This window comes from Patella vulgata, chromosome 2 (assembly GCF_932274485.2).
Source record: "Patella vulgata chromosome 2, xgPatVulg1.2, whole genome shotgun sequence".
NCBI lineage: Eukaryota > Metazoa > Mollusca > Gastropoda > Patellidae > Patella > Patella vulgata.
Window position 1 is genome coordinate 21,690,914 of NC_065880.2, and position 16,687 is coordinate 21,707,600.

Below are 16,687 nucleotides of genomic sequence, written 5' to 3' on the forward strand. Positions count from 1 at the left end.
ATAAAAATGGCTCAGGAAAGTCAGACATTTCAGCCTAGGTATATGCACTACTTCTAAATTACCGGTATTTGATACTTCACTTGTCACTGGTCTCATCTGTGATACAGTCATTGGCATGTTCTCGTACATTTAACACTTTTATATTTAAACTTCACATTTGGATCAAAATTTGGCAATTTGTACATCATTTTTTCTTTCTTTCTTTAAGACTACTACACGTTGACGTAAAGAGCTTTTAACCCACAAGTTGAATTATAATTCTCTTAAGGGTATTCTACTTTTTAGAACTTGTGTCTTAATTACTTGGTTGTTTTTTTGTTCAACCTGTGTATCACAGGGGGTCACAGTGGCTAAGTGAGTAAGACGCTGGCTCACTAGCCTGGAGGTCGGTGTTCGATCCCTGCATTAGCTGAGAAAGTTCATCCAGATTTTCCGGCGTGGTTCCCCCTTATCAGTGATGCTGGACGGAGAGCCTGACAAGGACAAATGTCTAGTCATTCAGATGGAACGAAAAACTGAAGTGCTGTGTAGACATTGGTGTGCACGTAAAAGATCCCTTGACAGTTGAAATTCGATATAAGAGTAGGCCGTAGTGCCGCTGTTCGGGCAAAATTTCCCTCATAGCACACTGTATGGCGTATGCCCGTCTTCATTAGCCCAGGTTAGGAGCAGAACAGTAGGACGTTAAACCCCATTTCATTTCATTTACTGTGTATCACTAAATCTTGTAGTATAAGACTCAATTAAATACAGAACTTGTTAAATTTTTGTCTAGTTTAAAAATCAAACTGACAAAAGGAAGATGTGCAGTGTAAATAACGTGACCTTTCTCATTCATAAGTTGAAGTATATTTTAAATTTCAAATAAGCTAACAAATGATTTGTAAACCAATGGGAAAAAAAGATGGCAGGCTTCTGGCCTTTTACATCCTGATGATGAATAAATGTTAAAGGAAGGTGTCATACAAATAAATATTCTACGAGCAGTCTTTTGTCAATATCGTAACGACGGTGAGTAGATAATCTACATTTACTCGTACATCAAAAAACAAATACACGCTGTACAGTTAAAATACTTCAATAAAAGCGACTAACTTTGCCACTAAGAGAAAATCTGAAATCTCTCTCTCTAGCCTCTGAAGTGGGTGTCTTAAGAATTTCTTCTTTTTTTTTCAAATGAAAAGCGAGTAAACACATGACAAACAAACTAAATAATGACAACAAATAAAGAAGCTATAACTTGAACATGTTGTGGACCAAACATGTAAATAATGATTGAACAGTTTATTAAGTGATATAAATGTTTCTTGTTAGCACCTATTATGATTTTATGAAAAGACAGGATATTTAGATATGTTATAATATAACTGAACAAACATCAATTAAATCAATCAATTCTTTTCATCAGGAAAGGGAAATAACTACTGAACTTGATTATATTCTATCTCTAATCTTAATACATATATATATATATATATATGTAATTTAACATGTACATGTATATTGATAATAATATATATTTATATTATTTATGCGTTTTGGGAAGCCGATTTATATTATGTCATTGGCTTGTTTCGGTATCCTGTGAATATTGTTTAAATAAAAAAAACAACTAATGAACAATGTAAAAAAAAAGATTGCCATTACCGATTGTTAGACATTAGAAAATTCCAACAAAATGGAGATTGAACAAATGACATATGAGTAAAACTAAATAAGATACATATACAGTGATTAACATGTATATTTCATGTTTTACAGCGTTTTAATAAAAAGGTGAAAACTTTATGTAAAACTAAGTTTTTCCTGAATGGTTCTGGAAGGTAATTAAATGAAATGAAATGGGGTTTAATGTCCTACTATTCTGCACGAACCACAATAATGAAGATGGCCACATGCCATGCAGTGTGCTGGGATCTACTCCTACATGTATTTAAAATTCCAATTGTCAGACATTCTTTTACATGTACACAGAACTCCATTTTTCATCCCATGCAAACGACTAGATGTTGTCCTTAATAGGCCCTCTGTCCTGCACCACTGACAAGACAAAAACATGAGAGAAATCCAGAGAAAATTTCCCAGGATCTTCTCGTTAGGGAGCCAGTACTTTACTCACTAGTAAATTATAAAGATGGGGAATGATGTCCAATGACTTTGAGCAAGTGCTGCACTGTATGTTACCAAATTGCTTATTTAATAGAATTGAGATCTTTGTTGGTACCCAAAGCAAAATATAATTATTTGTTGGTCGTAACAACAGTTATATATTGGGGAAGGGTATGTTCAAATTTGATCTGCTAATTCTTTGTTGATCAGACATAGTGTTTTGACTGTTAAACATACATTATGCAAGAGCTAAATCTGCCTATTGTAGGTCTTTCTTTAGGCCTGAAATGTTATCTAAATTATTAATTAGACATTAATTAACTTATCCAGATCATAATCAACTTTCGATGTCATCGCTAGCCTGCAATATTTTCTGGATTAGAATCCTATTTGCTGCTTAATGCTCATTGATAATTAAATCAAAAAATAGATAATCGAGACTATGTTTTTTATCGAACCGACTTTAGTAATGATGATTGAGGCTAGACTCAAAATTCAATCGCTAAAATCTCGGTTCAAGTGGATCAATTTGACTGAAATTTTCAGCAAATTGCCATTATCTAGTTTTTAACTATTATAGTGAGAAGTGCCAGCCATTTATCTAATCTCCCATAATGTATCTTTAAAAGAGTCAAGTCAATAATGGTTTTCAGATGGTTGTCAGAAGAAAATGCCTAGACATACATAATAGTAAACCAGTTAAATAAATTGTTTTTGTATTGTTTTATTTTAAATGTATTTGAACTTAATTACTTCTTTGTTAAAAGTTTCCACGCCCCTTTAACTAATGTTCAACTTTGTTCAATGACATTGTAACTTTGACAACATTTTATAATTAGATGCTACATTGTTTAAATTCAGAAAATAAATTAACGTAAAAAGAAAGCATACAACAATTATTATTCTATCAAAGGATTATAGGGAAAGACCTTTCAAAACTTATAAAATTAGCATATTAGTAAATCTACACATAAAGAGAAACATTAATAAAGATACTACAAAAAAATTAAATTATATTTTGTCCAATATATGAAACATACCTGGAATATAAAGTGAAAGGTTTCCGGCAATTACGTCTTTAATCCGTTTGTGGGCTTCTCAAGATATCGTTGCATGGTCGATTTTGTCTTCAAAGGTACGACTATGGAGACAAGTACGTATAAATATGTACCTCTTCACAACTCATCGAAAGACAACTAGATTGAATCTGGATGAATAAAATAACAATCCAATAATTGCTTGATATACCGGCATATATAAAAGACAGAATTCCAGGAATATGTTCACTGAACACCAAAACAATTAAAAGAATGCTGTCATGTGCTCCACACAATTCACACACACCGCCTTCCTTGTCATCCGCTAACAACGGACTGGGGTAATCAGCGTCGGTGTGTCTTACCGCGTGGTTCGTAGTTCGGCATATACCGTAACATTTTACAGCGTGATAAAAACTTGAACACAGGTACGCGCTTACATTGTAGATAAAGATACCTCCATGCTTTTGTTGACAAGGGTGTGCTCTGACGATTTAGAAACAAGAATAACTGTAATCAAGAATTTCACATTAAACGAATTACTCTAATGACAATATATTTTCATTTTAAATGCTAGAATAAATGGTGATCTCACACCTTTAAATGATTAAAAGTTGGGAACGTTCACATCTAAAATATATTGACAAGAGGTTTAGCGAGCTGAGCAAGGCAATTCTTTTTTTTTATTATTATTTGGGAACGTTTTAGACAAGAAGATTTTTCTTAGACAATTATATTATGGCGATTATTGAATATAGGATAGTGATAGCCCATGCTGTGTCCGGATAAATTGCTCACGGATATTTTCGTAGTGCTCACACGCCTATAAAATGTCATATCATTAATGTAAAATATTAGTTTGGATAATATCTTATCATGGTTGAGGCAATGATACAGAGTTATCCAGGTCCGGATTAAGATCTTAAGAGGACCCAGGCAATGAATTGAAAAGATTACCGTGCCCACATGTAATTCAAATTGAAAACGATACCAAACCTTAAAATAGAATATTTTTTTTTTATTTATCGAAATGAAGCAGAACTTACATGATTGTATGAGAAAATTAAAACAGTTTTTTCTTAATTTTCTGATCGCAAAATCAACGAAACTATTAAAATTTTAGGTGTATTTTACCATTATTATTTATTCAATGTAATACATTGTGGGGTCCCTGATTTTACCACGGCAATTCCGACACTAGGCAAATATCTACTGTGCCCCATTCCATTGGTGTCCTAATCTGCTTATTTGTGGAAATATGAATCATACCCACATGGCTGTATAAATCGTTTGCTGATAGTTTTCTGTCATGTTTTACTAAAAATATGAGAGTTTAAAAATCCCCCCCCCCCAAAAAAAAAAACCCAACACGAAAAACAAAAACAAACTAGAAACGATATTATCACACTGCTGATATAACACCGATGCCTTGGCGATACAATCCGATATTTGATACCCCGCATCTACCCGATGATTATATTCTTTTTTCAGTGGCTACCACGGCAGTAACCATCCGGCGGTTGCGTAATTTTGATAGTCAAGTAATAGTTATGATGTCAGATTTAGTAGTTGTTTACTTTCTATTAACAATACTTTAATTATGTCTGTGACCAGTCAACTTACCGGTAAATTTAAATATATTATACAATTCACGACCGTACAGTAAACCCCATAAAACTCAACCAAGCTGTGTGTTTAGACCTTTTATTGAAACAGACAGGACATCGTAAAATTGCAGGTTATATTCTAAATAAAATTTCATGATGACCGCTTATAGACCGGTAGTGGACAGTAATATTATGTAACCCACAGGGTCATAATGCAATGAGAAAGTCCTTTAATTTTATTGTCATCTGCCCCGCCTGAAATTATCCATTTATGTTAAGTAGTTTAATTGAAATGGAATTTCCAATAAAACGTTCTATTTCTTTAGGACGTGGAAGATTAGATAGCACATAAATCGCTCTTTATGATTTTGGAAATAAAAAGTTAAACCAATGGACCTTAAAAATATATATCATGATGACCAAGAAAGAATTTTTTTTAGCGTTTCGAAAGTGTTTCAGTTTTATTATCTGATGAAAACGATTCTTTAAAAATTGTAGATGATAAATATTTCAAGCAAAGCACCAGCCTTGTACATGGCAAATGGTGTGAGACGTACCATGGGAAGTAACCCGTGTCAAACCCTAGGAAATCAACAAACTGTGTGATGGAAGGGAAACAACTACATTTATCGCTCAACTTTCAGACAAGTCTGCTTCTCTAACACAGCATTTTAAAAATATTGTTCTTTAGAATAAGGATTGGATAAAATGGACTATAGACCCTACTAAATCATTCTTATTATTTTTTTTTATATAGAAATTGAATTAAATCACATGGTTGTCTTCTGTTACATCCTATTTGATTAGAGTCACGTGGATTCAGGTAGGTGGAAAAGTTTGCGTTGAGCCCCATCACCCGAACATACCAAGCAAATTTGTTTGACTTTATTTGTACAAGAAACTTCGATATTACCTAAAACTTACCCCACTTTCATAGATGTCATTTGATGGGCACTGAAGATGGTCTTATAATTGATTGGACAGTTAAATTATTTTCTGTAACAACGAAGTGTGTTTGCGGCATTGTCTTTAGACGTAGTTACCCCCCTTTAATTGTAACCGCATGCAGCAATTTTGATTATTTTCATGAAATGGATACATGTAGCTACCGTCTGCGCCGCATGGTTCATAAAAAAAGTTATTTTTGTTGTGCTTTAATTTAAACTGCATATGCGATCAGCATTTATGAAATATACATAAATATGTAAACATTTAAATGACCAGACCTGTTTGGTTTGTGTAAAAAATATATTATCGTTTTCATTGCATTGAATGTGCTGCGCTAATGACTAGTCTGTCTTTGCTGCAAATTTCACTTCAAAAGATAAAGCCAGTATTGAAATATTACCGATCTTAGGTAAGTCAAAATTTAGACTTTCGATACAAAATTGAGCTTGCCCCAACACTAATCTCAACAAAATATCTTTTTGAACTAAATCAAAAAGGCTCGACTGTGATCAGATTCGGGACAATCTAATTAAAACACAGATCCTATTTCGTTTCGTTTTTTTTTATAGTTCAAAAGATTTGTTATATAATCCGCGTTCTGGATAATGTGAGGGATTAGCGAATGAAACGGTCTGTACGGCGAGTTTTTGGCGTGAGGTGCACGGAACTGTGGGTAACCCACTATCAACGCTGATTGGTTAATCAAATGTCTGACGCCATAGGGTCAACAGCCGCTCGTATGACCCCTGATGCGACCTCCCACTACAACCGGTCAGATCTTTATGTAGAGGCTATCGAAAGTATTTTAATCAGATTGAGATTCGGGACATTCTTGAATCTTGACTGGCTTGGACAAGACTCTTGGCTGACTGGGACCATAGTACGGCTGATTTGGACCGTTATTTCAATGACAAGTGTATTTAAAATATGCCTGCATATATTTAACAAATCAGCAAATATGTACACACATTAGATTAAGCTGTATAAAAGAAACGAATAAAAAGAAAACATTCTAATTATATTGTAATGATCAAATTCAGCAAAATGCAATGTATAAATTATTATTAATCCAATAAACAAATCACATATTATAAAAGATAAATTATTTGATGGACGAAGCATGCCAAAGAGATTTGAGTAAATTTAATTCTTTTTGCCAAGTTTATTTTCGGAACAAAGTAATCCTAATACTTTGATTGTCTTTCTACAGGGGGTGGGGGGGGCGATGGATCAGTGAGTAAGACGTTGGCTCGTATGCACGTCTTCATTAGCCCATTAGGAGCAGAGCAGTAGGACGTTGAAACACCATTTAATTTGTTTTTCTACAGATCTGTATTTTTATATGCCCCGAGTGAAGAGAGATACATGCCATCAAAATCTATACAATAAACTAACGTTATTGCGTTTCAAAGAATCTACCAATCGGATTGCATCACATAGATGGCGTTGATGTTCGAAAATAGGCGAATTATGATGGTTATAATAAATGTATGTTTCAAATCTTAAGTTAATGCCTACTAAAGCCCACTGAAACTAATTTCTGATAGCTAGAGATACTGCCCTTGGCCACTTTCTCCAATTCTGTGAACAGCGACAAGAGCTACTTAAAATGTGCCCTTTTTTTATTACAGAGACGAATTTAGGCCCATCGAATTACATTATCGAGTTACAACTCCACCCCACTCTGTAGATTCTTTTAAACGTTTTAACGACAAAGGTTATCATCCGCGCTACTTGAAATTAAAAAATATTAGGCAATAGAGAAACCAATGAATTTCCACAATTTTCGGTAATTACTGCTTCAGACAGACACCCCTCCCTAATAATTGTTTCTTAAATGAATAAACCCATTTAAGCTCCCTCCACACCCTCCAAAATGGAGTTCGTTCTGTAACAATCTATGGAATAAACCTAAAAAATTGTGTTTAAGAATTCTTTTCTCTATTATTTTTTCGGCTTGAAGATTAGTTCCATAAAGCCAACGAATATGATCATTAAAAGCAGTGTGTAAAAATAGCAACGCGCTTTCACAAACCTACGCGGGCAGTAAAGAATGTTGATGTTGCCTGTTTGCCCGGGGCCACATCGTATTTTGATCTCGTCACAATGATATAACTAGAGGCCTAAAACCTAATCACGTCGATAACATGAATTATAACAAACACACAGCACCGTTTTATTGACTCGCTTTGATTAAGTATAATAATCCCTTCACAGTTACCGTTCTTGCCTCGAGCTGGTGGCTCTTTCTCCCTACTCATCGCACACCCCGTTCAGGCGATTAATTTCAAATAATTAGTAGAAATCGAAATTAAATGAACAATTCAATTGGATGTGATTGCTCTGCGTTACTTTATATTGATTTCCTAAAAATGTCACATAATTCTTCCGATAGCGAATATTCCTTTTTTACGACTGAAATAAACGCAACCACCTATAAATGATTTCTAGTGAATAGTAACGGCGGCATCTGCGAGAACAGGGGGGAGCCGTGTGTTTGTGCGGTTTTTATGACAACCAAGGGATGAGTCTGACTGTCGGTTTTACACCCCTGACCGACAAATCAGTCTAAAATATGAGATTGGGCGACGCAAAATAGGACATAAAAATTACAGCACCATGGTCATATGGGAATTAATTTCGGTCGATTCCATTTGATGATTTTCTTTAAAACAGATTTAGTGGTGTCATAACAATAAAACGCCAGATTAAAACCAGACGACATACAACTACTGTAATTTCTTTCCCTCATCAAAATACCCAGAATGAGACTATTTCATTCGGTATTCATCGTTATAAAGACCTCTTTATTGAAGAGGGCAATAGGTAAAGCCAGTCGGTATATGTCTTAAAAAGAAACGAAATAACATGGGTTTTACATCTTACTTTTCTACGACAACCAAACTAATGAAGACGAGCATATATTATGCAGTGTGCTATGAGGGGATTTTCCGGGACAGCGACGATTCCACTTACTCTTTATTGAATTCAAACTGTCAAGTGTTCTTTTATGTGTACAAAACTTCAGGTGTACAAGAAACCCCGGCCTTTCAACTATAGTCGATGTTCCTTTGTCAGCCCTTCCTTGCTGCACTTTCTCGGTCAAAACACGGATCGAACCGGGAACCGCCTGGTTAGCGAGACAACCTCTTGACCACTGAAATACCTCGGCTCCGTGCCGAAGAAGAATCCTGTACTGTATTTAAATTTCACAGTTGAACCGCTTCGCCAGAACTTATTTACTTTATGACGTATTATGTCAGCATCAAACTACCGCGACAAGGTTAAATCTGCTTTCAATTTTATTTTATGAGATGTTTAATAATTTTCGTTTACATTTATTTTCTGAGAGAGAGAGAGAGAGAGAGAGAGAGAGAGAGATGGGGTTTAACGTCCACTCAACACAAACTAGGTCATTTCGGGACTAACATACATGTATGGTTTAATTTTATTTCAATAATTCGTTTGCGCGTAGGGGTCTTTAGCAGAGGGAGGAAACCGGAGGACCCGGAGAAAAGCCACGAGGTTTGACAGGCGACCCTACTCCTTGTCACGTCATTTATTTTCTAGTACTACACACTTAATATAGGTTTGGGTTGGTGACAAACTGTTTCACAGCTGTAATGGCGAATATTTACTACTGATCAGTTTGGGTTGGTGGAGTTGTCAACCACGAGGATGCTTGTTCTTGCTCAATCTGGTACACATATATAGCAATACTTCGCTTTTTTATGACGTTTCCATAAAATTTAGGAAGTTGTACTTTGCCTTTTTTGTAATGGTGTCTGTACTTGAGAGGTAGTTTTCATAAGGGGTGGCGTAGGGCGACCAAGTAGAATTGTCTCGTTAAATCTTATTGTGTTTTATCAAATTATATTGTAGGGGCGTTAAATCAGTCAGCTAGCCTCTGTCGCCAATGGCTGTGAATCTGAAAGTGTCTCAATCCAAATATGTTATTTACTTCAGTAAACAACGCACACGCTTCCACACTTCTTTAATAGCTATAGCACGAAATATGCCACAATCCCTGTATAGTGACCATAGGCAATTTTCACGGAAAGTATAAATTATAGGGGAGCTTATAGCCGTACAAGACAAGCCTTTATGGTCATCCCTTCTTTCTTTGATGTGACTGGACCATTCATTCATTTCAACTTGTTTATAAATGATAAAAGTTAAAAAAAAGACAGTGAACAGCGTATCGTACCTGTCAGGGTTAAACCCCAGACTTATATACCTATATATAATATATCATATAGATATGTGATAAACACCTGTATTATATTTCTGTCCTTATGATATACCATGGTGTAGTCGTAGAGATTACCCAAACTTTCGGAAAGAAAGATAATTTCTTAGATAAGTGATATACATGTACATTTAACCTCGAATCTTAACCTCGCCCATATAAAAGATCTGCCAAAATCCAGAAACTACGCCAGAAATTATCAATTATGTGAATCTATATAGAATTAGAGTGGTATTTTATTATTACACATACTTTAATCATCACCAACCAACAATGATCGTAACTGGTAGTTGTTGGTCTGATTAAATGACCCCTCATCCCACTATTGGAATTTGCGGGGTAGGTGGCTGAATGGTTAACGCGTGCGCATTGGATCCGAATGTCTGTCATTGAGTCAAGGAGTGTAGGGTGTCCTGTCTAAACTCGTGGCTTTTCTCCGAGTACTCCGACCCCCCCCCCTCCAATGCTAATGACCCCTACGCTCAAGCCAATTACTGAAATAAAAATTGAACCATATGTGTTGAGTGGACGTTAAACCCAATTTCTCTCTCCCCATTGGATTAGCTGGATTATATTAGTTGGATTGTTGTTAATTAAACGCCCGCTCTACTCTGGTGCTGACAAACCTTATTTTTTTGTAAATCCAGAGCATGCACATGTTTCTTTCCTGTGAGAGGAAATGGGGGTACACGAAGTAAACCCGCGGGGTTGAGGAATCGCACAACACCACCACTAGGCATCTAGTAATGTATGTTCAGCCAATAAGACATACGGGTGTACATATGATAGTAAGTCAACCAAATTTTCATCTGTCCCAACTTGATTGGAAAGCTGATGCTAATTCTGCTAAATCAGACCAACCAGACCTAATCCAAAACCATACGCAGATATCCGAGAATGGACGAAACTATGCTGTATCGCTCTTTAGGTTTAATAATAATGTCCATGTAATAATTACTTTTATATGTGTTTGTTACAGAGCACCAAGAAGATGTCTCAGTTCAAAAATGAAAATTAAATGCCAAAATGTGACGAAATGACAGTGCTGCTCAATAAGATGGTGAAATAACAGAAATGGTGGCAAGGACCACTTCCTTGCTTTACGACTGTTGGTTCAGAGTGATCTGGGATGGGGGTTTTAGACTGTGAAATAAATAATCAAGGAAATACCAACCAAAGCGTGCACTAATTCACAATCTTAACTTGGTGGCATAAAAAATTAAAGCGAAAGAACAACAAAAAATTATCCCAGGCATAACATTATTTGTTATTTTTCTTTTAGCTGTGTATGGAAGGAAGCCATGGAAGTCGAACATCCTGGGTTAAAACTTGGTCCGAGAATAACCCAACGTGTTCTGTATTCGCCATAAACTAGGTTATTTTATTTAAATAATTCGCGTGCGCGTAGCGGCGTAGGGGTCTTTAGCAGTGGGAGGAAACCGGCAGACCTAGAGAAAACCCCCGAGATTGGACAGGCGACCCTACTCCTTGTCACGAGCAACCGGGGAATCGAAACCACGCCAGTTGACTCAATGACAAACCTTATGATACAACGCGCACGCGCTAACCATTCGGTCATTCAACCGCCGTATTCGCCTACGGGGCTGACAAGAAAAATGTTGCTTGGTCATTCGGATAGGACGAAACATCGAAGCCCACTCGTGTACACATAGACGTGCACATAAAATAACCTCTAACGGAGAGTCCCCTAGCAATACACACGTGGCCATAGAATAAATAACCGAATGTTAGTCTCAATATGACCAAATTATTGTGTAGACGAGATGTTACAACCTATTCATATCTTATTATATAAAGTACAGATAGATAATATAATCTTTAAGATAAACAGTTGACATTATCTATGAATTTGGTGTCTGAGGTTATAATTGATACAAACTTCATGCTGAGAAAATTGTTCAAGTTCCTCTCAAGGTTTTTCAAAATATCTCATTTCGTAGGTACAGTGACTCGGAATAAACCTGTCCATATACCCTTGAACGAATTGATAATTAAGATTAACATATGCGAATTTCTCACCATATAGGTGATTTTAACCAAGGGCATGCTTCTAAGCATGCTTCTTTTTTTTCTTTTTTTTTAAACCCCAGTACATTGCACTATTTGTGGAGTTGCTGAATTGTTATCTTCCCAAATGTTTATCTTCCCCAAGTAATATGGGATGGCTGCATAAAAGCATTGGGGCATCTTCGAAGCAAAAGGATACCAACATGCTGAAATTCACTTACGTTTCATGTTAGAAGCAACATAAATGACCCAAAGAAGTACTGGTTTATGCAAGCATGGAAATTGCCGAATTTCCGATCACTATCGATAGAGGAATTCTGCATGTTGTGATACTATTGAAATCAAACTTTGGTTTTTTATGAGAGTTTGTGATTACGCTATATTTTCCTATATTTTTGCCAATGCATAAGTTCCCTCATATAGGACACTGCATGGCGTATGTCCGGATTGAGCAGGGCGTTAAAACCCATTTACCCCATATTTACCAAACACCGTGTATACCTATATATAAACCTATAAAATACATTTAAGGAGCTGTCTTCAGGTATAAAATTAGTTAAACGTTAGGGTCCATCTATAATCTTTAAATGTGTATATACTACGGTATTAATTTTCCCTTTACCTGGTCGGCATTTCTTTGATCTCCCTCTCACCTGTTTCTATATGTGTGGTAAAGTGATATGAGATAGTCATAATTTGTCATCTTAGTCGACTAATAAACTAAGAAAAGAACAATATCTAAGGATATGTTATCCCTACTAGGTTTTTATTTACATTAAACACTCATAATACACTTAATGTACCGTATGTAAATATAAAAGCTATATATAATATATATTTAAAACTATATGTAGAATGTCATTTAGGTTTTAGGTGTAGGTATTATGAGCAATCGTATTCATCGCGAGTATTTACCTCTAATATATAGACAAGGGCCAAGATTTATTCTTCGACGTAAATGAAGTCGGGGTTAAGGTCTTGCCAACCGCTAATGAAGGTAATATACATACGCCATACAGTGTTCTAGTAACATTTTCCCCAGGAGAAAACCAGACTGGAAACATCGGGATCTAACCCGATGTAGCCTTTTCTTCATCGTAAAATGAAATGGGGTTTAACGTCCTACTGTTCTGCTCCGACTGGACTAATGAAGACGGCCATACGCCATACAGTCCGCTATGGGGGAAACTTTGCACGAACAGTGGCGCTACGGCTTATTCCTACATCGAATTCCAAGTGTCAAGGGATCTTTTACGTGCACGCCAATGTGTACACGGGACCTCGGTTTTTCGTTCCATGCGAACTACTAGACAGCTGTCATTGTCCGGGCCCTCCGTTCTGCACCACTGACAAGGAAAAACCACGCCGGAAAATCCCGATAAACTTTCTCGGCCCAAACTGGGATCGATCCCGTGATTTCCAGTCTAGCGAGGCAGCGTATTAATCAATTAGCCACCGTGAATCCCTTCTTCATCGTAAACATCCATCTTGTTTCAATTATTAGCATGAACAAATGTCCACACTAAATATTACAGTATAATTCTGTGCTTAGAGATCTAGCAAGAGAATGCATTCTCCCCGTCCGCCAGATTACTGTTGTTACGAATGCGACCTTTGAACTATTGCAATAAAATCATAGAAAATAAAACTATCTATAAATCCCATTTTGCAGTGGAAAGCTGGCCAAATCTAGTTTATCTTTGATACTTGTCCCGTGTGAATAATCTATTACTAAAGCATCTGAAAACAGAAGATTTTAAAAAGTTGAATCCACACATGATGCAACTCAACCTGTAACAGATGTTCGGATGCCGGAGTTTGTAATTGTGAAAGCTTTGATCATTGTACTCTAGATTAATCCCACGACTACGTCGATTCTCTTAAGTTCGTTTATTTGTCGCGATATATTGATAGATAAAAGATTTAATGTTTTTGGATGTAACTGCGAAGCGTGTTCATGGCCGTTTGAACAAGTATAATAAAAACTCACCAAAGCAATTATCTTGGGGAACTATGGCAAGGTGTTATCGTTTGTTCTGGAAATAGTAAACGCAATCCATCATCATCATTCCTGATAGAAACAATACACATTTTACATGAGAGCATATTGTTGTTACCCCTGTCCACCGATCTGTCTGTACACTATTCTTGTAAGCGCGTAAGTCAGAGTTTTTTTCAAACTTGCTAGGATTGTTCGGCTACATAGATCAAACAACGAATTATTGCCGGTGTCACCTTGTAAAACGTTCTACAGGTCAGATTTTTTCCTGATTTATTTTTCAAACTTGCTAGTTATAAGGAGTTACCCTAATTCAGAGTTATTGCTCTGGGTTAACAGTTACAACAACTTCATAAAACAAGTGCAGCTATAATATATTAAAGAAACATTGTCGGTGTGGAGGTCTTCGCTTATTAGTAAAAATGCGATTTAAAAAAATGCGATATGCCTAAACATTTAACCGATTGCAGCTGGAGTGTACCGATTAGATCGTATACAAAATATGGAGCAAATCTGTCAATCCATATATCAAATATACTTGGTTGTTTCTAACTTCCATTGCTATGGGGGGTTGGATGGCCGAATGGTTAGCACGTGCGTGCTGTATCATAAGGCCTGTCATTGAGTCAACTGGCGTTTTTTCGAAACCCCTGGTTGTACGTGACAAAAGTAGGGTCGTCTGTCCAACCTCGTGGGTTTTCTCCGGGCCCTCCGGTTTCCTCCCACTGCTAGAGACCCCTACGCGCAAGGGAATTATTGAAATAAAATTAAACCATATGTTAGTCCCGAAATGACCTGGTTTGTGTCGAGTGGACGTTAAACCCTCTCTCTCTCTCTCTCTCTCTCTCTCTCTCTCTCTCTCCCTCCATTGGTATGCACGAGGTTTGTCAGATTAACAGTTTTGTTGAATGAAATAAATATTTTTTATCTTGTCTAGAAAAAAAGGTCACAGAGTTTTGAAAACATAGAATAGTCCGCAGGATATATCAACACCTATAAATCATATTCATACATGTAATGTGACAAATAGAAAAGATTGATTGAAGATTTACAAACAGTACAGGTTATCAGTACATGGTTAAATCAACTAATTTTCAATCAATCAACTACAGAGTTACCACCCATATCTTATCATATCTATACCTCAACTCACATTCAATGTCATATTTTAAATGTTAAGAGAATATCTTTATTGTAAAAAATAATTAATATTTTTAAAACTGATATGACGCGAAGAAAACGTCAAAATGTTTAATTCTTCAGTACACATGATAAAATTAATGTACATGTAATATTAGGATGGGAATATGTTTTCTGTTAAGAGGTGACAATCATAAGAGTATTAAATGAGGATGCACAATGTGCCTTGAATTATGTTGTCGGCAGTTGGGTTACCACGGGTAGTGAAAGGACCAGTCAGAGTTATGTAACCCCCCCCCCCATACACACACATCCCACACACCCAGCCTTTCTAAAATGTTAGTTCCCGTAATTCAACAATAGTTAAAAGGGTGGGGGTGGGGTCTAACTTCCACTTCAGAGGTTATATTTTACTACAGCGATCTAAGTAGTTCAACTACGTGGCTTTTTTCATGTCGCGTTATTGATTCCGGGACAACACCGCCATATCAACTTCAGTCATCTGTACAATTTCAATCAATTTTTATCTACATAATATACTAAACAAATCGGACTGTCGCAAATGTATTTGTATGTGTAAACGTTTTTTGTCCTGTGTATTGAAGTGCGACATCTGCATCATTTAGTATAATCAAGAATATTGTATCTGGGACTCCATATACACATTATAAAGTTTAAAACTATTAAATGAATAATTCATTACTTATTACTGGCATGTTTCAAATATTTGCATCTTATTTAATCAAAATGAAGAAAATCACCATGGGTCACGAGTCTCAAGACAGCTTTAATGTTCAAATAGTACGGGTGCTCTCTCAAGTCATTAACTTCTTACGGCTATCAAATCTTTCCAGTTTTCTTTCATCTCAGAAATGCCAAAAGAAACGGGGAGCTAATCTGGAGCAGATTTGTTGTCTTATCCTTTCTTTCAGTATGTTTCCTCGGGACTGGGTGTTACATGGTTATAAAGTAGAGTATGATTGAAACAGGATTAGACTACACCTGTTGTTGTATCAACTTTCTCAACACATTTCAAATTACTTTACATAGCTGGCCATTTTCTGGTACCTAGATGTATTAAATAATTCTGGATCAAATCATTAGTTATATGCGCAGTGCTACATTCTCGTGAAATGAATAGCTGTACACCAATTCTTCCAGGTAGATCTGCATGCTGTTTTCAGCATCACTTTCTCAACCAATTTCGATTGTCTTTATATGCTTGGACATTTTCTTGGACCTGCGCATAATTTAATCATAGAAATAAAATCATAAGAGTTCTAAACGTTGCTACATTCTCATGAAATCACAATACGTCCAGTAACCAAAACTGCATGACGTTTCCAGGAAGAGTTCGAAGAGTTTTAATTTTCTAATTGTTTTTTTTACGTTCTAAATTGTCGACCGTAAAAAAAACCCTAGATATTATACAGTGTCCGTCAATTTTACAGCACCCCTGAGAACACTTCCCGCCCCCTCGTTGCTCTGAGCTAGTTACGGCCATGAACACATATCTAAGCTACCAAAACATTACACCGTACAAATATTATCGTAAGCGCCATATTTCTTA

The 16,687-nt window shown here is 36.2% G+C and overlaps 1 protein-coding gene and 1 long non-coding RNA gene across 2 annotated transcripts in view; one reads left to right on the forward strand and one right to left on the reverse strand.

Moving 5' to 3' along the window:
- LOC126812270 (uncharacterized) overlaps positions 1-3,467 on the reverse strand; it is a 43,906-nt gene extending 40,439 nt beyond the window's left edge. The window contains exon 1 of the mRNA XM_050538562.1: positions 3,150-3,467. The gene's annotated coding sequence lies outside the window, so the exon portion shown is untranslated. The remainder of the gene's footprint in view (positions 1-3,149) is intronic.
- On the forward strand, positions 924-11,185 carry LOC126812274 (uncharacterized). The gene is made up of 3 exons (XR_007675878.1): positions 924-1,011; positions 5,511-5,576; positions 10,930-11,185. It is a non-coding gene; the product is annotated as an uncharacterized LOC126812274 (long non-coding RNA).
- Positions 11,186-16,687: the final 5,502 nt, after the last annotated feature.